The 24,471-nt window shown below is 42.1% G+C and overlaps 1 protein-coding gene across 3 annotated transcripts in view; it reads right to left on the bottom strand.

The window, feature by feature from the left end:
* The window catches only part of CDS1 (CDP-diacylglycerol synthase 1), a 385,867-nt gene that overhangs the window by 157,045 nt on the left and 204,351 nt on the right, over positions 1 to 24,471 (bottom strand). Inside the window, exon 3 of one of the 3 annotated variants that reach the window (XM_068941514.1) lies at positions 9,424 to 9,555. The exons of the other annotated variants lie outside the window; for them this stretch is intronic. The gene's annotated coding sequence lies outside the window, so the exon portion shown is untranslated. The remainder of the gene's footprint in view (positions 1 to 9,423; positions 9,556 to 24,471) is intronic. 3 annotated transcript variants of the gene reach the window in all.

Raw genomic sequence — 24,471 nt, 5'->3', positions numbered from 1 at the left:
ATGCATACCCAATTTTGATTTTTCTTTTTTGGTTGCCTCTTTAAAATTGTCTGTATTTTTCAAAACTGTCTTGACATTGAAAGAGTTAGTGTGGACAAAAAAAGAAAAGAAACTGCAATTGTTCTATCACCAAGTTTTGCAAGGTGATGCAGTTCTGAAAATTATTTAAGATATGCGTAAATCCATTGAAAAAAAAGGGTTGAATGAAATCTTTTTCCATTCCACTGCATCCAGTGTTAAAAAGGGGGGGAAAGTCTGATCATTTGAGAGATTTTCAGAATCAAATTTTTCATTTTAAGCAGAAAATGCTCATATAGTTGCATTGTGAAATTGCTTTCATACAATTATGAATTTTTTATACTCTTTTATACTCTTTCCACACACATGCTTACTTAAAAAAGCTGCTTGCGTGAATACTCATTGCAATAAAATACGCATGTCACATCAAATAAAAACGCTAGCCCAACTAAATGCTTCCCGACTCCTTTTTGGCAGTCACCTGGGCAATGCTCGTTTCACTACAGGGGCTGCTCCGCAGAATGTAGCCGTCCCTCCCTTAACTAACTTCAGCAGTGCTCAGCTGAATCAATAGCATCAGTTTACTGTTTTTACCTTGGGTCGCTATCCATTCCCAGAGATCATTATTCCTCTTCTTTTCTCGCTAACACACTTTCACAACTTCTTTTTGCACCTCGCAGCCTACCCCAGTGGTTCCCCTTTTTCTGTTCCTTCTCAGAGTTTGCATAAAGAGGGGAAGGTAGGAAAAAGCATACATCTAGTACAGACGGTACATCTTTTCCTCTCATTTTTGCCTTTTTGTTTTCTTTCTTTTATTATTTTAAGTTTCCGAACTGGTCACCGCATATGGTTTAAAATGCTCCCGTAAGCACACCAAAGTGTGACTTTACTGCTTTGCATGCCTTTCCTTTCTTCCAGCTCACAGCCTACCTAACCAGATCCCAGCCCTTCAGAAAGAAACTGTAATTGCTGCTTAAACTGCTAGCACCCACAACAGCATCAGATCAGACACCTCTGACAAAGTCAATCAGTAACTGCCCTTTTGTCTCGTGGTCCCCTCTGAGGTTTATCTCCTTGGTATGCGTTTACGAGGCCTTTACAAAGACTCCTGAGCTCAATGACTACATGATTTTTGATTTTACAATATTGGTGTCTTTGCTAGGAAAGTGAGGAGAACATGGGCATCTGACTAGCTTTCTATATCTCAGCAGCCATCCCTGCCCCTCAGCACCCCTCTCTCTCTCTCACCCACCCACCCACCAGCATTCAGCACCCACCAGCATTCAGCATATATTTCTTTAACAGCTCCATACATGCTACAAAAAGCACTTAACTTATTTAGGGGAAGAAAGCTGGACAAAATTTAGCCTGCTTCATTACCGCAAACAAGCCTGTCCTTTTAAACAATTGGAAATATAGCAATCAAATTAACAAGACAAATTAACTGAAATATCATGTCCGGTTCATCTGCCATTTCATTTGATTGACATGTGTATCCACCTACTTACTATTACCTTAATGAAGATGCCATAAAAACACTTAGTTACTCAAAAGCCAGTAATTAGTACGGTTTAAGGAGGCATAAACTCAGGAGCTGTCACACCACTCACCCAGTGGGGTAGCTATTAGTGAAATGGAAAGCGGAAAAGCCCGCACCGTGAAACAGAGGCTGTGTAATTTGAATAATTAAAGCGTCGCGAGCGGCACACTGCACAGCCTGATGGAGGGATCTCCCCTTGCCGACCGACTCCGACTCCGTCTTGTGCCTGCTCTTCTGCTAACGCTTTGCGCCGGGTCTGGGCCTGCAGAGAGTCCCCCTCTCTCAAGCGCGCACCGGGCCAGGCATAGGTCCTGGAGGGGGATCTTCTGCGGTAATGGCTTCGGCAGAGCTTGGGCAGCTGAGACTGTTTGAGGCTTACGCTGTGCGTCAGGGAAGGTTTATAAGATTAGCTTCTTTGCTGTGATCGTTCTCTCTGTTCCCAGGCAAAATTTAGTTAAAAGCACCTGTTGGTAGTCTGTGGGGAAGGATCTTTTAAGGATTGCAGCGCTTATCTCCAAAACAGCCAGCATCTATCTAAAAGTTTGAGGCTGAAACTTTTAATGACAAACTGGGTTCAGACTAGCATAAATTTTGGGGAAAGCCTTTCCCTTTCACCTTGCCAAAAAAATCCCCAAATGCAAACCATTCCTGTTTCTTCAGTGCAAACTTATTTCTGGCTAATACGACGCGAGCATGAATAAAAGCCAGAATCAAACCACTCCAACGAACCCTGCCCGGCTATGACATTCTGCAACAGCCTTACTGCTGGGGTTGTTCAGGGTGTCAGATTAAATTGCACTGATTGTTACACAAGCTACACCAGGAGCAGGTTATCACCTATTGCGGAGGATTTTTGGTTCATTAAACCAGACGGTGCCACTTTAATTTAATCCAAGTGCTACATTAATCTAATCCACCCGTTTGGTTTAAAAACAAGTACTAAAGCAAACATACACCAAATGTGACACTGCTACAAGCCTGAAAGAATTGATCGACTTGCAAATATTGGAAGATATTTTGAGGACCATCCAACCTCAGCCTTCATGCACACCAAAGGCGAGGGGCTGCTTTCATGCATGTCTTGTTGTAAACGTAACTACAAACTCCGAGCAGCTCATCCAAAACAACAGGTTAAATTAAATCTCCATACTGGAATAGTCCTGAACTTTTGAAATGTGGATCATCATCCAAATTATTCAGCTAAGCTCATTTTCTTGTTCTCATCTAGAAAAGCCACACTCTGCATTCAGAAACAGTGCTTTCTGAAGTAGGTCAAAATGTGGTTCATTGCCAAGTAAGTGTATTTGTTTTGGGAGGTTTTTTACATGACTAATATGGAACCACAAAGATTTTGTAGAATAAACAAAAGAAACGTTGGATTTTTTTTAATAGAAAATTTCATAGTGATGATTAGCTGGCTATGGAACTTTTACTTTACAAAGAGACACTAAAAAGGAAGTGGCTGTTTATCCAGTTCCTGGGAAAATAACTAAATGCTGGCTGGTATTTATTCAGCTGAATTATTAGAATAGCATTTGCTCCTATACTTAAAGTTGTGTCAGCATTTCCATTATGAAACTTAGCACTTAAGAAAATCAACCCAGAAGCAAATTGGTTAATAAATAAAAATAACTCCAATAAATCAAATTAGCTTTTTATGAAGTTAGATTGCTTTTTAAAATTTTGACAATTTAAAAAGTTGTTGAAATGAACAAAGGGACGTTAGCAGCAAACTGTATCAGAAAATCTTAAGGATGCTTTCATACTAATAAATACATAACGTGTCCGTAAGCTAAGATTCGAGAACTAGTTAATATTTTTGCTCAGTACATATCAGAATAAAGACAAAACTGGAAATTATTTTGTAGACAATTTTATCATTTTAAAGTTGTTTTTCTGGGCAAAGATGGAAATTGACTTGTATTTTGAATTTCAGATAACTTTAGTGATATTTTTCCTTTTTTCCCTAATGTTTTTGTTTATTAAAGGCTGGTTTCCTATTATAGAATTTCAGTGAACTGAATATTTTGGTAAGGATTTTGATTAATATGACTAAAAAGCCTTTTCCCAATAATTACAGAGTAGTTTTTCATGTGCAAGTTATTGACACGCTCCTGAATATTTAAAAAACAATAATTTTCAGTCACTATAACAAATTGCCATATGCTTCTATGCAGGAAATATGTGTGTATCCACACTTTCAGTCCTATTAAATTGAGGCTACTCTGGTGTGCAAAGTTATGCACTTGAACAGGTTTTTGAAAAATTATTGTCCATGCCTTTTTCTATTCGCAATAACTACCAATACAAAGTACTGAAATTGCTAAATTTCAATGTATGAAGGGATCTTTGCTGGAACAGCATATGCATTTTCCACACGCACAAGATGATAGCACAAAGCTACAGCACCCTAGCTAATCCAAACCCCAAAGGCTCCAATTTAAAAACTGTTTAATTATGTTGCGAATGCATCTCTAATAATCTCCTCGCTTTTTGGGATGCCAGTTTCTATACTCTCTACATCATCAGTTAATCATGCAATCTTCTCCCTCTTTTCCTCTGCCCCATACCCTACCCACCTTATCCTCCTTGGTACCAGGTTGTTTTTTTCTTTCTGATATTTGGTGAGCTGATCTCCCTTCCATGTCAGCATTCTCCGTCACGCCCCCCACACCACAGTGCTAAAGCCCTAACACTCGTAGTTACACAAGGGTTCACACGCAGAACAAATTCATCGCACTGCCACAATATACACCCTGTTATTATTGATAACATTATTACACAGCTTAATGCAAGGTTCCACATCTCCATTCAGGAAAAAGCATTAACAGAAACATTTGTAACATTAGTCCTGACATCCTTGGGATTATGTTTAATGTGCACTTGACCTAAAATAACCCCTTGATACATGATCATGATGCTAAGCTCTTTATTTATTTATTCTTCCTTACTTCAAACGGTGAAGATGATTAATGCAGTTACCTTTACTGTATTGACCTCTGCTTTCTGGAGGCCATCCTTGAAGGACATCTATTTAAAAAAAAATGCTGATAAATCTAATCTCTCCTCTTTAGGCTATGCAAATAGTGACACTATTGGAATGTGCGACTAGGTACTTCCTAAATGTGAAAAACTACTGAAGAGACTTAGAAACTCCAGTAGGTACAGCAATAATGCTTATAAGGAATATAAATGCTCTCATAGTCAACAGCATGGATATAAAACAGTATTTTGAAGAATGATGCGGCACACAGTTCAGATCAGCTGATGGAGAAGTATAACAACAGGAAACCCCGAAGTTTCAGTATGTTGTCTTTAAGATGAAGATGACTTAGGAAGCATTTATGGGGAACATCAGCAATCCTAAACATTTTAAATAGGCAGCGTCTCCATATTTGACAGCTGCTACTACAGTGTTCATCAGATCTAAGAGAATATTTCATGTTAACAATTTATGAAACAGATATCTCCATTTCCTGCCTCCACCCTCAAATTTACAAGCAGTTTTTGATTTTCTTGGGTGGTAATCACCCATCAGATTGATTCACCATGTGATTCCTGTGAACAATCCTTGGTCTTTCGACAGTTTGTGTGGACCTCCGGGTACAGGGTAGTGAGAGTTAGCCTTGAAGGCATCCCATCTAAACAATGATGGAGAGCATGCTGGGGGTTTCCCTTGGGAGATGTTCTAGCTACCCAGGCACCCTCTGCTCCAGAATATGAACACCTTCTGCAAAAGCAATGCCAGTCACAAAAACAGCCAAATCTTTACCAAATCTCTATTTGCAAAGTCGTGATTTTGCTCTCAATAAATTTGTGTGGTTGCTTTTTTAAAAGCTTGTATCAATTTATTTATTGTTTTCTATGTATGTCTACATGGGTGTGCTTAAAGTCAAAACGTAGCATCGGTGTGCTACCATTTTGGCGTTGGGAAGCCTTTTTCAAATAGAAGACTTCAGTATCATTTGCCAAGGGTGGAGAGATTAGATGAACTCGGTAATCTCAGGTAAACAGCAGCACTCTCTAAAGGGTAAGCAGTAGTACTGTTGTAGCCATGGTGATCTCAACATATAGATGAGGTGAAGTAGTAAGATGCAGTATCTTTTCCAAGGCTGACCAAAATGTGTTATTTTTTTCCAACTGTTATCAGTCAGTCTTAAAAAAAGAGTAAAAGATAAAGATACTCTCCCTGTAAACCATGCCTTCCTTGTAGGTGAGACTGTTCCTGGCACAGGAACATAAAATTTTATGCACAGAGCATAAAATGCCTGTTGCTTTTATTTCTCTCAGCATAGAACAAGGGGAACAGTGGAAAAGGTGGAGGCACACACTAATTACTCCTCATTTACTCGCTCACGGTTACCTCCAATATGTAATGTAGCTGAACGCAACGTACCATTTCAGATATGATACATAAGAAGGAGCTAGAACTACTAGCCAAAATTTGTTCCAACTCAAACAAAATTTAGTGCTGGGTTGCATATTTGGTCGGCTAAATTGTGTCTGTATTTAATTTGCACATGCCTCTGTATTTCTCTGAGTCAGCTGGACTAAGAAGTGAGACATTATAAGAAAGCTTGCCTTTGTGGTATTCTCAGCTGAGTCAAAACTAGGTAGCATGCAGACCTTCAGAAAAATCAATTTGGTGAGATTTCTCATTCACTTTCCAGACCAAGGAGGTTCCATATTTGTAGATCCTTGGGTGAACAAAACTGAGAACTTGACATCTGAATCTAAAGTTCACCCATCTCTAACAAAATTATTGTGTAACTAATTAGTCAAAGTTAGGAAGAATTAATAACCATATTATTCTAACTAGTTAGTAGCAATTGCTACTCATTTTGTCCTTCAGTTAAGGGGTCTGAGGAGTAAGGATAGTTCTTCTTTGGTACTCGGAAGGCACTCAAGGCATATGGGTAGGCACAGAAGGCATTCAAGTACAGCCAGAAGGTGCACAAAGCCATGAATATGTTTTGTTACGTTTTATACACCTGAAAGATACTTTTTCTTTTCTTTTTTCTTAAAGAAAGACAGGAAAAAATGACATTATGGACCCATGTTCTTTCTTTGATGGGTTCTGCTTGCATTTGTAAAAAGAGAGAGAGAGGAATATTTCATAGCAACTCCAGAAAAATATCAGGTCACCTACACAATATGGAAGAAAGATTTACTGGAGGAGAGACAGGCAGCATACTAGTAGCTTAGTTTTCACTATGTAGAAATGGATACTGTCTAAGTTTCCATCTCCCCTAGATAAGGAGTTTAGCCCTCCAGCCATGCTTCAATTTTTACCTTTTTCGGTTATCACAGTTTAAAAAGAGCAACTAACAAAACAATTCCAGTAAGAGAATGACCTGTCCCTCAGCCTTTCTCACACCTTCTGCTGCAAGGACAAGGCTACTCGCCAGCTCAAGAACACAAGCACCTGGTTCCGCAAAAAAACGCTTCACTTCTCTGCCTCAGGCCTCTCTGCACCTGCTGGCTCCCACAGGTCTGTACTTACCTGGCTGCTTATTTCAAAATATTCAGATTCCTTTACAGGGCTTTCCTACACTGGCTGCCTCCTTCTCTCTGCAGGTCTTCAAACAGCAAAAAGCTGCGGACAACTATAGCCTGGTACTGCTCAAGTTCACCTCACCCTAGTGAACAGGAGCTTCTTCTATGCATCCTTCACCAGCTTCTAACTCACATTACTACCCATCAAGAATGTATCTATCCATTCTGGACAGAAACCAGGAGTAATATAAATCGGACTCTAAGCACTACTAGTGATATTAGGACTAATATATGGAAGTGACCAACAAAAACCAAGCAATCAAGCGGTAGGAGGACTCCCATGCTTGCAGCATATGAAATAGGGAGAGGTAAGCCAACGAGAACCGGCTGAGGTGATCTCATGCTTTGGACCCTCTTTTTCAGAGTTTTCCTGTGGGGAGCGTACTGGGGATGCTGCAGGTCTGAGCCTCTGAGAGGACAGAATTTATCCCTGCACGGTAGGGACAGCTTGGCTCCCACGCTTCCCCAAGGTCTCACATGAGTCCTCTTCAGACTGAGGCTGTGCACAGCTGTTGCATGAGGACCTCTGCACAGGGCTGAATGTCACCTTTTATCCCCTGAGACTTTGTACCAGCCTCCAGAGTGACTGCTTTATCTCTCCATTTCTTACATAGTTTCTAAGCAGCAGGCTTCATACTTTTGATGTTTTACCTTGTTATTTCAAAGAATGAAATTACCTGTCAGAGACATTTGCCGTATAGTTTTACCACCACAACATACCTATTTTAAATACTACTAGATTATTAAAGTTCTCCTTCAGGAATACTTCAGAAATAATGTTGCTGCCCTCTAGCCTACTACTGAAATCTCTCTAGCCTGCCAGCATTACCCTTCAGGAATGCTTCTGAAACAGCTTTACTCACTTTACTGTCCTTTTCATTACTATTGAAATCCTTCCAGAATGCTAGAGTTAACCTTCAACAAGATGCCAGAATAACTTTCACATTCTGGAAGGGTTTCAATACTGATTTAAAGGATATCAAAATGCAGTTCTATCTCTTTTTTGTTTCAGTGGTAAGGAGCTGGTGGTAATATATGGATGTATGCCCCTCGCTATGTGTTGCGTGTTTATATAAACACATATAACCACTTAGGCTGGAGTAATAGTGGTCCTGGAACCTAGAGGAAGTTATTTTTAAAAAGAGCTTCTAAAAATTGCCAAAGCATGAACTGAGGTGACAGCAGGGAACGTGGTTTTGTTTGCTTAATGGATCTGCAAATGAATTCTACTGATCTTACTCTGACAATGAAAGTTTTGAGGGCATGAGCCAATTGCTTTGATTAAAATGAGGAAGATCAAAAACCTTTGCCCCAAACTCTGACTGACCCCAAATTAAATCTATTTTGAGGTGTGAAAAGTTCCTTTTGTTTTTTGTTGCTCTGCATGTCTGTGTTCAATAAGCGAAAATGCTCAAACTCTGCAACAAAGACCGTGCTTGTAATGTTTCCAGCTCAACAGAACCAAAAAATCCCGAAGTCCTGGAAGACATTTCTAACCCACTCATGAACGCCTGAGACTATTTTGAAAGTCCAGTGTATGTGATACCGAGCATGCTCTACGCTTATTAGTTCCCTGAGGGTACTCGTCTTCCTGTAGAGTCTGGTCCCAGACTCATCTAAGCAGCTCTAGTTTGAAACCAGGCAAAGCTGCTGAATCTTGTCCTGGATGGGGGCACAGGTTGAGGCCTCTCCTCATTCCCCAGGCAGCAAACTCCCTAGGCCCACTTCAGCCCTTGTGTAAAAATTGTGTACAAAGCACACTGAACTCATTGAAGCTATAACTGGACTGAACTGTCTTCTTGCTTCATGCTTAATTTCATCCTATTTTATTCTATTTACAATTGAAAGTGTATCGAAACAGCCAAGATTCCCAACAAAAATATTTTAAAAACAGCACCATTATTTATGAACTTATCTATTCATTTTACCAGAAGAGGTGAGAATAGGAGATAATCATTTTTGCTGATGCTTCTCCAAAAGTATCTGTTCTAGCCAAGCACTACTATGCCTGGGTGAGCTGAGTATACAGGTATGTTTGAGAGAGAGGGCCTCCACCTGTGTTAAATAACACTCCATAGCTGTTCTCCATAGCACATATCTCTGAGGTTCAGGCAGGCTAATCCTGAGGCTCTCTCACACCTTAAAACATATAAGCTCGTGGAACTGCAAAGATCACCTTTCTGACTGTGAGGGAAAAAGGGCTCCTGTTATGAGACAGAGTGAAGGAAAGGGAACCATTAGAGAAAAGGGAAATGTGGCACCTAGGTCCAGGTATCACCACTAGAACCATCCGCCCGCTCGCAGCTCACCTCAGCCTGCTTCCATGCTGGTCAAAGACAGGTGGATTAATCATCTTGCTGGGCCACAGGTTTTGCATATCTGTTCTAATGCATACAGCTCAGGTCACTTCCCCATCGGGTGGCAAATCTCAGTTCAGATCTCTGTATTAAAGCAGACAGAAAAAAAAAATCAGCCCAAGATTCCCACAGCTGACCTGCATGTTCTTGCTACTAAGTTGCTGGAAAAGGCAAAAAGTTTTCTACTGCTTTTTTAGTGCTGCTAGTGGGGGGTACAAACCACAAATCCACCACTTGCACCATTTGATTTAAGTACCTAGCGAAACAAGCAGGAAGAAATACTCTTTTCCAGCTCAAAGTCACCCTCAGAAAAGAGAGTGGTATAAAGGCATCATGCTCCTCAGCACCTCCTCTTGGTTAGCAAGCTGGCCGCCTGCTCAGCCTGCTGCCTTGTATGGGCCCTGTTCTCAGGTCTGTCACCTTCCCTGGGCATGGCGGCCACATACAAAGCGTCTTGTGGGGGCTTTGGGTACCAAAAGGAAAAAGGGCACTTCAGCGCCCTTCTGGAATCCAGCCTACTTCATAACAGAGCCATTATTAGGAGGGAATAATTCCGGTGGTTGCTGGCATTTTCAGGCTCTGGCATGCAGTCTTAGCTCAGCTGAAGTCTAAAGTGCTGACCAGAATCAACAGAATACGAATAAAATGATGAATGCCTAAGCGCTCACTGACTGGTTTTTTGCCTGCTTCTCTTCAAATAGATTTTCGTCCATCAGCGATTTTGCCATTCTTCTCTGCAATTGCATCCACCACCGGTGGAGATCAGCTAGGACCTTGGGGTCACTCAAGCTTCTCAGCAAGAGGTCCAAAGGGTTTTGATTTAAAACAAAATCTTCTGAAAAGATTTCCTACTGTGTCAATAAAAAGTCTTATTAAACTTTCATAAGGTATCCAATGATGTTTTTAAAATGGTCTCTCATGAATGGAAGCCTGTAGCTAAAGCAATATACAAATGCATTGATGTTATTTTTTTGTGAACAACTTATATGAATGTTTTTAATAATACTAGTATGAGATTTAGATGTACAAAGTTTGAGGAACCTGATCGCTTTTCTTCTTTCTGTCCTAGTATGAAACCAAGACTGTATATTCTGTACAAGACAGTCAGCATGCTTATCCTGCTGTAAAAACCTGCAACAACAAGATTTTTACCTCTGCATAAAGGTCAGTCCCAGGTACAAGGTTTATTGTTGAACAGCCAAGCTACACCAAAAAAAGTAATTGTGTCTGGGTCTCCATCAATATTTTGCTTTGAGACATGAGCCCATGGTAACTACACCTGCCTGGGGACACAGGGAGGATCTACGGTAGTGAAACCAAGAGCCGATGCTTCAGTAGAGCTAACAAGGTCCTCTCCAGCTCCAAGCTGAACATCAAGCACTTGAGTGACACCTGGGTATTAAAGTAAGGAATAGTCTCAGCTTCATGTAATTGCTTTGAAGGACTGAGGTCTAGGCAAATGATACAAAGCAGCGCACTTCCGAAAGGTTCTCCTCTCCAGATCATGAAACTGCCTCACGGTTTCCAAGAGGACTTGCAATTGTTTGTTTTATTTCTTAAGGTTCATTTAATTATTGGAGGCACAAACATTTAATCTTTCCCTTGTCCAGTATTGCATTCCTGTTTTGCAGTGCTGTTGCTAGAAGATTTAGAGTACAGTAGTAAAAGCAAGTTTGATCGTGTACACCCCCCCACACACATTTACACTCTTTCCCAAGTTTACAGTTCTGAATACCAGCTATTCCTCATCACAAGGGGACCTTTAGTACAACAAAATATTATTTTTAAGCCATACTAACAGTAATTAGAGGCAATTGAGTTTTATCAACTAACACAAACTGTGGGATTTCAGACTTGGATTTCAGCTGGTATTTTAATGAAGTGTGCGCTAACAACACAAAATCTTCTGTCACTCCAGCAGCTGAGTTTCATATACAGACCTTTGATAGGGAGACCATGTGTTAACACTCAGATGCTTCCAGCACATGAGCATACACACCAGCAGCCCGTAGATCCATCACCCAGGTCAATTTTCTACGCTCTTCCTCCCCCTTTCCCTGCCCCAGTGAATGATCTGATGCCGTGGGTGCAAGGTCTCGCTCAGGCACTAGAAAAGCCAATTGCAAAAAAAGGACCTTTTCTGTCCCAGCCTCTAAGTTTGTGTCCTTAGTGTGGCACCCAATACTTTCCCCATCTGCGCACACTACAAACACTGTCATTCGCTATGGGCAGGAGTTGCATTGGGACTGATGCTGTGTTCACCGAAGCAGAGAAAAATTTTGCCACCATCTCAAGTGGATAACTGGATCCTGCCCCTTGCATTTGAACTGGGGAGGAAATCATGATTTGGACCTTCATCAGTCTGCTGTGTCTTAGATTTCAAGCTGATTGGCCCAGAGCTGATGTCAGGGAACTTAATTTTGGTTTCCTATGCAATGTTCAATAATGGACTTTCTACTAGAAATAGAAATATTTCACTGTGAGGGCTTCACTGAATATCCTTCAAAGCATGCAGTCACCCTGATGCAAAGCAGATATTTAAATTCAGAGTAAGGGAATGGATAAAGCTCTAATTGGTACTTAGCAAGCTCTTGCACTGTAGAAGAAAAGAGAATATTCTGAACTTTTGCAAAGATTTTCTATAATTTTTCATAAACATTTAAAGGTATGTTAGTGATGTTTTCCTTCCCCTTTCAGTTACCCGGATGATTTCATATCATGCTTTCAGCATGCTCACAGAAAGTCAAAAGCATGTGTGATTATGTTACCTTTTTAACCTGCTGGTGAAACAACAAGTTCCTATATTAGGTCTGTAAAGAATAATGGTAAAATTATATTACACAAAAGCAAAAAGTCTCATGTATTTCTTAAAGACATCAGAAAACACAGGGACCTCTTTAAAAAAGGCTATTTCTTCACAGAGCAGAAATTCTCTCTTTCAGCTTTAATTTCTGTGGGTTCTTTTAATCTAAACCCCATCTTGACACAAATTACAAAAACTAACTGGACTACAATTTTGATGAAGATAAGGCTTTCTTTTTCAAGCGGTTGACCATAAATGATCTTACGAACTCGATATTGAAGATGAACTGCTAAGCTCATTGCTACAACAATTTGATTAACTTTGAATTCATTAGCTGTAGCATTGCTATTTGAATAATTGCAAATTATGGCAGAGAAAAGCAGTATGACTTTGCTCAAGTTTAAGCTTCGCTCTTTATAGATGTGAGACTGGTGCTGAAGATGAGCTACTCAACTGAATTATACTGTAATCTGATTAGTCGAGAACATATATCTACTATATCTGCTTTCTGCCTAAGCATAAATGAGGCAAGCAGAACTCCCTTTAATTTAGTTTTGATGCCTAGTGACCCATTCCCTTTTTAGCTGAGACATCGTTCGCTTACCTTGACAAAGCTCTAAATATTTTTTGTAACGTGCATTTCGGTTAACGTTACAAGGAGTAACTCCACTCTTTGGACCTTTCTTCCAAGTGGATCACCTCCAGAGAAGGGCTATCAGGGAGATCAAATACAGCAGAATTATGGAGAGGAGAATAAAGGTGCTCACTTTGTACGGCCCAGAATGTGATAGTGGAGAACAGGTACACTTGCAGAAAAGGTGAAAAGATGTTTCAGTTAAGGCTGGCGTTTGGTACAAGAACGCCTATACACGCTCAGGGCAAGGCTCTGCTTTGGCTGGAAATATAGAAGCAAGATTCTAATTAGGAGAGGAGCGAGGTTCTGGAACCACCTTTCCAGAGGTGCACAGGTGGCAAATTAAGTGATTTGTTTAAATGAGAGCTTGATGAAGGTATGACTAGGATTATTAGATGTGTTACCTGCGACAGCCAGCGCCTGGATGCAATGACACGTAAAGGCTCTCTTACAGAATGATGCTTCAGACCTTGTTACTGAAGGATATATGATGAAATGATTAATAACATTTTAAAAAGTGAGAAAAATGCGGCCCAAGGACTCAACAGTGAGAGATGATTTATAAATTACCCCATTAGAGGGCCTTGATGTAATTCAGAGTGAGATTCTTGGGTGCATTTTCAGGACAGAGACAAGTGAAAACACAAAACACTACAGGCTGATGTGTAAGTTTTTCTTAGGCTCTAACTTCTGCCTCTGACATAAGAAATCTTGAGAGTATTTCAGGTATCAGCTTGTAGAAGTTATGGTAAAAAACATCCAAGACCTTTGTCACTACAGCATCTGTACAGTAAGAACATATTAATGAAGATGATGTCATTCCACTGCTTTCCTTCCCAAACACACATAGGAAGACGGAAAGTGTTATTCATATCCCACACAAATGCTGACGCACACAGACCAAGTTGGATGTCTGCCGTCCTGCAAGAAGTATTTGGAAGATCAAAGAATTCAGACTAGTTTTTCCCAGGAAGAGGGAGATGTTCAAAGTTAAGTGGGTGGATAGAAAAATCTGAAGAAGCCTAAACTTTTGCTTAGAAAGTAAAATGATTGTGGGATGGCTAAAGAGATGGACATGCAAATAGACAGGCGAGTACAAATACTTGATGCAAACAAGACTTTCCAGCTGAAAACCAGACCAGATGATCGCAATAGTCTCTTTTTGTATCCTGATCCGCAAGCCATCTATACACACGCAATACAGGATTTGCATGTATAAAGATGGTTGCATTCGTATATAAACCAGGCATTACAACACTGTAGGTGCACTTTATTGCACTCAATTCTGGTAAGTTGATTACTAACGGTTTTACTTCCTGTGTAGTGTTCACAAAAATGTATGTGCAGCTACGGAGTTCAAAGATAGAGGAAATTATCTTGGGACACTGTTGTTATTTTTAGTGTTTCTTACCCTACCAAGCAGGAACCGTCCAGTACTGGTTGCTTCAGTGGGCTACCCTATAATTTAACAGTCACAGTACAGTTTGGAAAAGCAGCCAGCTGTCTTCAGTTTCATTCACCATGACTGTACTTGTGTCAGGAAGACTATACTACATGGTGCTGAGATGACAACAAATGTTTCACAATAAATAATCTGTTCTAAAACTTCTCCCTTTCTTTTTTCTTGTGATCACATGGTAGCTTCTTTTAATTGTTCAAAAGTCGTTGATGACATTTTTTTTGAGCATCACTGACGTGGTATGCAATCAGCACAGTCGGTCCTTTAAATCGCATCATCTTGTTTCTAGGTCTTTCCGAACCACTGTAGCTCTTTTGAGCAAATTCTTCTGTGAGTCAGAGCCATGTGAAGCAGGGAAAATATCTGAGAAGGCTTTCAAGATTTTGAAATGAGCTCGTTCTGAATTGGAAAAAGTGAGTATTTCTAAATTTCCACATAGGAAAATTGTAAGCAAGAATTAGTTTAATCAAAACAGTTTGTTTATGTTTCTTTATAACCTTCGCCAAGTATTTACACTCAAACCACTCCTGTCAGGTGAAGAAGGGCTATTACATGTTCTTTTTAGACACAGAAACTATGCGTTACTTAAGACGCCGTGTGCCTTAGCTCTCACGTTCATGCCAGTGCTTAGCAAGGTGCCAGCTCCAGGCTGGGGGAAGAGCCAGGTTGGCAGCTGGCAGCCACTGGCCCTCGCTTTGAGAGGGAAGGAAACATGAGCCCGCTGCTGGGAAGCACCTTGGCCCGAGCCTTCACGGGGGCCATGGGTGCAGAGGATCCCAGCACCACACAGAACACCCCTCAACCACCAAAGCCTGTCGGGGAGCCTCAGCTGCCCTGCGCCACATGGGAAGTCTGTGGTGATCCCAGCTCTTGAGCCAGCCTTTTTTACAGTCATATACTTCAACTGCATCAGCTCTTTGTCTCTGTCATATTTACAGCTTGTGAGATGCCTATCAGAACTAACGGAACTAGCAAGGATTGCATAAATGCAGACACATTAAATATTATTTTGAAATATGATGTGATGAAGAATACATTAATTATACTGCCCACATTAAACAGAGGGATATTTTAAGCTGTATATACCCACAACCATCTCTCTCTCTTTTTGTATTATTGAAGTAGATCCTACTACATATGCCTGTCTTCCTGTAGATTGTACACTGAAACCAAACTCCGTTTTTACAAACAGCTCCTGTGTGCAAGGCTTTACATACCCTGACCGCTCATCTGCCTGCACACAATACACATTAAACTCTTGCTGTAATTGCTGCTAAGGCTTTCTCTTTCTCTTGGTCTCTGACAAATAGATTCTTTTACTGTAACAATACTTGTTAAATGGGTTATCAGTGATTAAACACCTATTCCTTTCTGTCAACCCCCCCTTACTAAATATAAGTTCTTAACCATGTCAGTCAACTAATATATGAAAGACCTCTGCATCTCAGGCGAAACACACTAAGCGACTGCCTGGAACTCGAGATATTCAATACCATTAAAGTCTAATCTGCAGAAACCCGCCTTTCCAAGGACTTGCTAACCTACACCTACCACTACTATAGGAGCACCATACCGTATTTTGTTCCTAATAATTTGTGTCCTGTTTGATTTTGGCCACAGTAACTTATGTTACCTAAATGACCTTCCTAGGCTTAGAAAATTAAACTTTAGCTCCAACTTCTCCTGAGCCAAGACCAAAAGGAGTAAAAGAGGAGGGATATTTGCTACAGCCTGCATGAACATCTGCAGACGAATAAGAAGCAGGACATAGGATTTTAACATAGGTAAGCCACGCTAGATACATTTCAGAGACTGTCCTCCAAGAATTACATGATAAAATAAGATGACAGCAAGAAATGATTTTAATTTACAAACTTCTTATAGTATCTAACAGGACAGAGCTGTATGCTGCTTGGCTCTCTAAAAAGCATCATCAGAAACATGTGAAACCCCTCCTCCCCCCCCAGCAGCTGTAGGATGCACTTCTTGGTGGCCTGCAGAAAGGACTTTCCAATAAAGAACAAAAATGCCTCTCCACAGCTTTGGAAGCTCTCCATCTCTTTAGAAAATCACCCTATTCACTAATCACATGGTGAAATTATTTATGGGCAGACTTGAGTACCTGGATACAGGTGATAGATTTCTTAAAGGGACACTTTAAAAGACGGACAAGAAGGAAGACTACAAGGATTAGTGCCTTTGTAGCTAACTAGGCAGATAATATCTCCCATTCTTTCTAAAGGAAATTACTGCTTGGACTTTAACAGTAAAACAACTAAGAGAAAGAGAACAGATCTCAAAATCCCACAAAACAATCCTGTAAATATACAGTATCAGAAGATAACATTACCCACAAGAAATCTGGATCATTATGAGAGTAAGACATTTCAAATATTGTATTTGAGATAATGATAAAAAGATGTAACTTGAGAAAATACAAATCTAAAGACTAAACTCTTCTGTTAAAAAAAAAGCTCCACTGAAAAAACAGATTAAAAAAAAGAAAATGAAAATAAAAAATGGCCCTGAAAGATATCCGACGATCATCATACAACGGAGCGGGCAACACATTGAAATGGCTAAGATTGGTAGCCAATAAGCTTATGATAAAGTCATTCTTTTCCTTTGCAGACGAAAATACTCATTAATGAAGAATAATGCCCTGAAAATGTGATGTAAGTGCAGAAAAGTGGTGTTTATCTTTGGCTTGTGATGCTGACATCAACAATAGAGCTCTCATATTAACCCACTGCCCTTAAAAATAAACAGAAGTGCACTTTAATCTTGGTGTTTCTACTTTTATCTGAGATTAGTCCCTTTACTTTGTTGACCTACAATTAAAGGGGGAGAAAACATGTAGAAATTAAGCAAAAATTATGAGTCCTTTTCTGAGCAGAAGAATCTTATTAAATCCTGGTTTAGGCTGTATGTCAAAACATTTCTAAGATGCATGAACCCCTTCTGCCGTTCCAGCTTTATGGCAACAATCATTTGCATTAAACATTTTAGAAAGTATTTATGTTCTCAGTGCTAAATATTAGCCCTTGCAAACACAGCACTCGGTGCCTGCTCCTCTGCAGTTCCAAATATGTTTGTTATTGGAGTTTCAAAGTGGAGCAGCACCCAGAAGTGTTGACACCTCCAGACCTCAGTCCAGCGCTCCAGAAATCAATGGGAGCTATGCCTTTGATTTCAACTGGAAATGGATCAAGACCTTAATTTAGTGATTAGATGAGTGCTCAGCTTTTGAAAAACCTTTGCCTCAGAGTGAAATTCCCCACAGGGCAAAGGGTCGCAGGGAGGCCTATGTACCGTGCAGGTCCTCCCTCAGTCATCCCAATAGCTTTTAAACGGAACTGGGCCGGCTGCCCAGGGTGAATACGCTCATCCGTGGCTATATATTTTAGCACTCCCATATGGCATTTAGCTGTTCTGAACCCTAATCGTTAAATCCTTTTTTTCCCATGGTTCTCTTTGCCCAGTACCTGTCTATTCTAACTATCAAAGTCACAGTTTCTCAGGCGCTGAAGGACAGACAGAAGCTGAAGAGAGACTGGACGGAGATTCAGGTGACCCTAAATAGGGGGCTCAATGGGAACAATGAAAAGCCAGGACACACTCCCTGGATTACGAGCGAGGTGGTCGAGGTGAGGGCAGGCTATCTGCTGGGAACCACTCGCTTGTCGAACGCAGCCTGGGGCCCATTTGGGCACTACCTAGGTAGAGCTCTGCCGTTTTTGCTGACAGCCATCAGGGCCAGCTCCCCGAGACTCTCCTTGAGGAAGGAGGACGCCCAGCCCACGGCCCTCCAGCCTCTGCGACAGGGACAAGGCTGGGAATCGCTGCCGCCCGGACACCCTGAGCTGGCTCAGCAGACCGCCCGTCCGCTCCCTGCTTACCAAGGCTCAGCTGCTCCCCAGAGCAGGCTGTTGTGGTTTTACTGGCCCTCTTAAATAAATACCTTTTAAGGGAATAGGACCTGACCCCCGCGCGAGCCCTGCCCGCTTAACTGAATCTTGCCAGGCTTCCTGCCGTTTGGATTGGGTTTCGTGGGTGGAGAGGCAGCAGGTGCCCGGGCAGCTGCTGCTGTCAATCACACGGAACAGTCTAGAATATTCAAATGAAGGCTGGGCAACCAACCACTTAGAACAAGGGTCCACCAAGCTGACCAATCCTGGAGGGGGCCGACGCCCGCGGTCCCTCTTGGCTAGGCAGGACGCTCCAGATGGAGGGCTTGGGTGGTGGGGTCACCGAGGAGCCTGGAGAAGAAGCGCGCTCAGCGCTCCTTTTCAGGAGCAGAAGCAGCTGAGCGGAGCGGAGCTGAGACGCACCCCATCGGATGCTGCTGGACAGCCGGCGGCAGGACACAGAGCTGTGGACCAGCGCTCCTCAGGACCTGCCCTGCCCCTTGATTTCGGACACCGACTCAAGTCCCCCAGGATCCTGTTGGCTGCTCTCCCGCTATGGCTTTCAAACCGCAGACGTGTGAATTATTATGGCATTAAGCCGGGAACTGGCACACATGCTAGTGTGGCCTGGTATATTATGGTGCTAAATGGGGAACCAGCACACCCACTGGTGTGGCCAGGTAGAGTACAGTCCTGTACTGGGCTGATACGCCTATGGCAGGGTTATATTAAAAGCCTTACCTTGTTAGTGTCCAGCACCACTTCACACAACATGGGGGTACCCTTCCTGTATTCTTTTCCTATATTCCCTGTTAGTCTATTTGTGTTACTTACTTGAAGCTTCATGTACATATTTGTAAATAGTTTAATATAACACATTGTTAGTATTGTTATCTGTTAAAAGGTGTTATGTTGCTAATTTAAAAGTGTTGTAAATCCGTTCATAAAAGTAAGAAATCCTATACCACCACCCCGAACCTATTCTCAGTTCATGGATTCAGTCAAATAAGTAACTTTCTTGTAAAAGGGAGCAGTGTTCCTCCTCTGGTTGCCCAGCAGACCTGGACCATGACACAGGGCCAGTTTGTGCTAGCACTCAGAAGTTGCAAGGATAGGTGGTAAGTTTATAGCTAAGACAAAAAACAAACAAACAAAGAAAAACCCAAAGAAAAGGACAAAATCTTCCTCTGGCAGTGTGCATGGTTGTCTTGTCCCCGGGGGCCTGCTCCCTCCCTATGGCTGGGCCTCCAGAGGAGGCCCCTGTGCTCAGAGCATGAGTGAGGGTCTCTGGCACGGGGAGCAGAGAGGCGATTCTTCATTCTTTGTTTTGGGTGCCTACATCATACTTTAAGTCTCTGATATCCCAGGGTTTAGCAGTGGCCCCTCTGGCTTACCTTTTTGTTTTCTTTCATGTCATAATGTATGGCTGCCTGAATAATCTCCCTCTGTCTTTGAAATTACCCTTCAGTTTTAAACAAGTCCTTGTAATGTGATGGGCTTTAAGAAACACAAAAATGAGCCAGTCTCCTGTGAGTTCTCCTAGATCTTTAACTATAAACATTTTATCCCCAAACCCTGTGACTCATCATGTGCTGGAATTTTAAATGTAAAATTACATATGGAGGAATGGCCACAGGGTGACTCTCTGACTGTAATTCACTTATGGGTCAACAGAGCCATTTCTAAAAGGCAAAACAGCCCAGAGAGTGAATTCAGCTATATATTCATGATGAGGTGAGTCAATGTCAATCCAGGCCAACGAAAAGAGACTCCTCCTGCTCGGCAGCTCTACCCTGTACTACTGGCCATGCATGGGAAAGAAAAATGTCAGTGCAGTTCCACTGATAGAAACTCCGGGGTTGTCATTATTTCAATAACAGACGCGGAACAAGTGACTTGTTTGCTTGTGCTCCTGTGCGCAGTGTTTAGTATCTCTGGTTGTTATGATGGGGAGCTGCCCTACCTACCTGGTTGTTACACACTTTCCACTGAGGAGCAGCGGGAAGAATTTTGTGCTAAAACATTCCTGTGATTCTTTCAGTTTAAGAAATTATGATTGCTGTGCTCAGAAGAGACTCTTAAGGAAAAAAGGTCACTTTTACATGCTGAGTTGCTGTAGCATCGAGCACATGACACACAGCACTAAAATACAAACAAGTTAGAGTAAGTTAGAGTGACCTTATTAAGCAGGGCTGACCACGTGTTGGAAAGTTTAACCCTGCAAGCAACAGTTAGCTCTCTCCAGCTTCTACAAAAACACTCTATTAGTATTGCTACCAAACTGAAATGTGAAAAAAAGGAAAACAAAATGAAAGAACAACTTCTTCAGTTACTTTAAAAATAAAAAAGAAACAATCCTTTTAGCAGACAAAGGAATCTGAAATATATGTGTTTCACTTAACTAATACACTCTTACATCTGTTTCCTTTTACGGCTTTCAGACCACTCTAAGTGCAGCCTTTTCAGGCCCAAGTCTGTTCCTTACTGTGTCTGATACAAATCTGAGCATTTAGGTGCCGCTTTAGAGAAGTCTGTACACCGGTCTGTGTGCAAATGAGTAGTTATGAAGAGAAGATCACTACTACTGGATACCGTATCTTTATTTATGCTTTTCAGCACTCAAAACATTTTTTTAATTACTCCTCTTAATTTTATTGGCATTGAAATGCTAAAACCCAGTGTCATTGCTGTACCTGGGTCATCTGAGAGATTAAGAGAGAGCAGCGAGCTAAACACTGGTTTGAAAATACATGCTGCCTCTCCTTTACAGAACATGAAAAGGCAAAATTTCCAGCTAGTAGCATGCACATCAAGGTACCAGCATCTTTCTGGGGTGGTCTGCCGTTACTCAGCTGCTCCATCAGTGGAGTGAGATCAGAAGCAAGAATGTCAAGGACCAGAACAGCAAACGCTGATCAGGTTAACACTGCTCTCGACGTAGGAATCAGCTGTCAAATAGTGAACGAGACGACAAATACACAACATGGTGATTTCAAACCACCTGTTGGAAGGAAGGAAGGGAGGGAAGGAAGGAAGGGAAGGAGAACAGAAAGTCTAACAGAAAAAATTCTCTTTTATCAGGTGCACTGTGAATCTGGGAAGCACCTGCGGAGACTTGCCCTGTACTTCTGAGATATTGTTGAGGATCAGAGGGAAGGGATGTGATCTCCAATATTAAAACAACAACAAGGTTTTTAAAAATAGATTTAACTGACAATAGCCCAGATATTTCAGATGGTTGGCACTCTCAGAATATCAAGCAACTTTGAGCAAGATTCTGTGATCTCAGCAATGCTCACCTAAAATAAGACTGGAGGAAAGGAGGGACAGTGGTAGCTCTATAGAGCTGCTTTCCTCCTCTCCTGTTCTGAGAATGTATTGCTCAACACAGTATGCTGTGCAGAATATGTCAGACTCTGGTTTTTGCAACCTGAGGCTAATACATCGCACGCTCCATGGGCCATCCTAGTATGCCTGAGGAGCCCTCTTTTACCCTGGGAGAGCTCCTTGCGGGTAGGTGCATAGGAGCTACGTCTCCAGTGGTTCCAACACATCATCCACGGATTTCTTTTTATTTGACTGGCTTTAGCAATGAACACATTCCACACGCCACACGGATGTGTTGGGAACCTTTCTTCAACGCAGGACTGCCCACATCCTGCCAGGCCTGCCCATCACTCCCGCACGCTTGGTTTACTCGCACGGCAATAGCTTGTGGTGCCTGTACAAAGATGCATTATTCCTCAGATGCATTATTCCTGGTCCTTAGCACACGCTTATTTTTGGTAATTTCCTGTTTGCTCTTTGCATTTACCAGGAAACAGGTGAGAAGGCAGGCAGCCTCTAAAGGACCTGTCTTTTCCCTTAAGCCTAAAAAATTCTTTAAAGATGAAGATTCAGCAGAGAAAGGAGGTTTCATCTCCCATTGGCTAAACCAGGAGGTTTACAGCTCACTGGAACTCTTCTTCCTATATGCTCAAGTGTCTCTCAAGAGTTCAGAAAGCTGCGCATGAATATGTAGGTATGCACAAGACAAGCAAGGCAGATGTTGCACTGATCTCTACTGGGGCATCTTAGATCACAGAAGCTAACCTACAGCATCTTTTGCAGCTGCCAGTTTAAGTGTCCCCTCCTTCCCTTGAAAATGTATACTTCTCTCCTGCTGCAAGACTGCTGAACAGCTTGAGCTTACGGAGGCTGCTGTGCTGACAGGACCCATCGCTACAGCTTTCCGTTGATCGTTGGAACGGGCTTGGGAAGTGCAGCTCTGTACTGCCAGCTGATCCCCCCTCCAGGGGTGAGGACATTCATTTAGCCCTGGCCTCTCACATGAAGCTGCTACGTAGCCATGCACCTCCCAGGCACAGACTGAGTTTAACAGTTAATCCTACCTACAGCGCACAGAAGAAGCAGGTGGCAAAATCTTCTAAATTAACCTGCTGGAACTTGTATTCACTGCCAGTCCCACCCGCCTCCACCCACCATGTTGGCAAGACTTCATGAAACAGCTAGTGTTTCCCACACCATGTCACTGGTGGAGAACAGTGGTCAGCTTTCCGTATTAGCATAGACCGGGGACAGCACAGAGTCTCGCTACTTCGGCAGGGGCATGGGAAGGACCTGTGCCAGAGGGGGAAGGAAAACCACTCCTCCCGAGTGAGTCATGGCCCTGCTCTCTGTACATGTTGTCTGCCTCATGGACACTGCCAGGCCTGGGGATGTAGGGACTGATGTTCCCACAAGAACAGAGAAAGATGTCAACAAGTGGGGGTGGGAAGCATTTCGTGCCCTCTCTCTCCCTGGGCAGCCCGCAAAGTGGGCGAGCCCCCTGCAGCTCAGGAGGAACCTGCGCAGTTCTGGCTGTTGCAGACCTTCTCCCTTGACTATTTGGTAGGGGGGGATTGCTGTCAGAAACTTACCTCAGCTCATCAGCGTCAGTGAAAAGTCAGCCAAAGAAGGGAAGGATGAAGGTTGTTGGTTGCATGCAAATCAGCTTATATCCCCTTCTACCCCCATACTTAGTAACCACTTCCACATAAAAGCAGACTGCATTATTGTCAGAGCCTAGAAACCAGCACAGTTTTTAGTAAAACAGTTTCTCACAGTGTGTAATACATCACTCCTGTCCTTTCCTATCTTCATTCCCATTAATGAAAGCAAAAATATTTTCAGCTCAACCAAAGTGCAAGTACAGTAGTCCATTGAAAGCGAGTGCAAATACTTTGTATCAGAAAGCACCAGTGAGCTTGCGCTAGGAATGCAACGAGTATACCACCTGAGAAGGTCCTCTTTTTTAAAATAGTTGTTTAGCCTGTGAGATGAGGAGGAAGACTGTGTCACTTTGCTCCATATGACACGTGGACAGATAGCATGTCTGTGATAGCTCAGTGGAGGAGAAGGTTTTATTCTGCAATAAGGACTTAAAAAAAATCTGACTGCAGACAACAGCTTGTACAAACTGCTGCTCTGACACTGTTCTCTGGCTGACGATGGCTAACGATATCATGCAACTTAAGCAAGAAGGATGAAATCAGTCAAGATGTAGGAACAACTGAAAATTAAAACCACACAAAGGTAGACAATTATCTCCAGTACACACTATGGGAGAGTTTGTTAAAGAAACCGTGGGGAGTCAGGCCTGGAAAACAGTGGGACCTGACTGCAATTAATTCCCTTCTGCTCAGAGCTCAGTGATCAGCCCCCTTAGGCCCTTCTGGAAATCTGAACTTTGACTCTGCCATGTGCTGCGTTATTGTTCTACTTAACCACAGTTACTAATGTGACCAGTTTTTAGGTTTCAGCTTCAGCTTTAGAAAAAAAATAAATGGAGAATAAATGGAGAATGATATTGTCTCTTTTCAGCACAGGATACTAAACAAATGCATAGTTTCCTCTGTTTGTTCCTTTTAGGGCATTTTTGCAGCAGAGATGACCAACTACATATAACTATGCCAGCCATTTGTATTTCTGTTCCTTTCCGTGTCTGGATCATGTAAAAGCTCACAAGTCAACAAGTGCTGACAAGCCAAGAGAACTGATGGGGTAGCTCAAGCTGAGAGACTTACGTTTCCAGACCCAGAAGTCTCAGAGTTAGTCCCCAAGGGTGACGAGCCTTATGACACCACATGATAGGCCTGATTTCCATTATACTAATCAGTCTTTCTGCATGCTGAGAGGCAAAAGAGGCCTCTGTTAA

The sequence above is a fragment of the Struthio camelus genome, chromosome 4, assembly GCF_040807025.1.
Source record: "Struthio camelus isolate bStrCam1 chromosome 4, bStrCam1.hap1, whole genome shotgun sequence".
NCBI lineage: Eukaryota > Metazoa > Chordata > Aves > Struthioniformes > Struthionidae > Struthio > Struthio camelus.
This window is presented reverse-complemented; position numbering and strand designations above follow the sequence as displayed.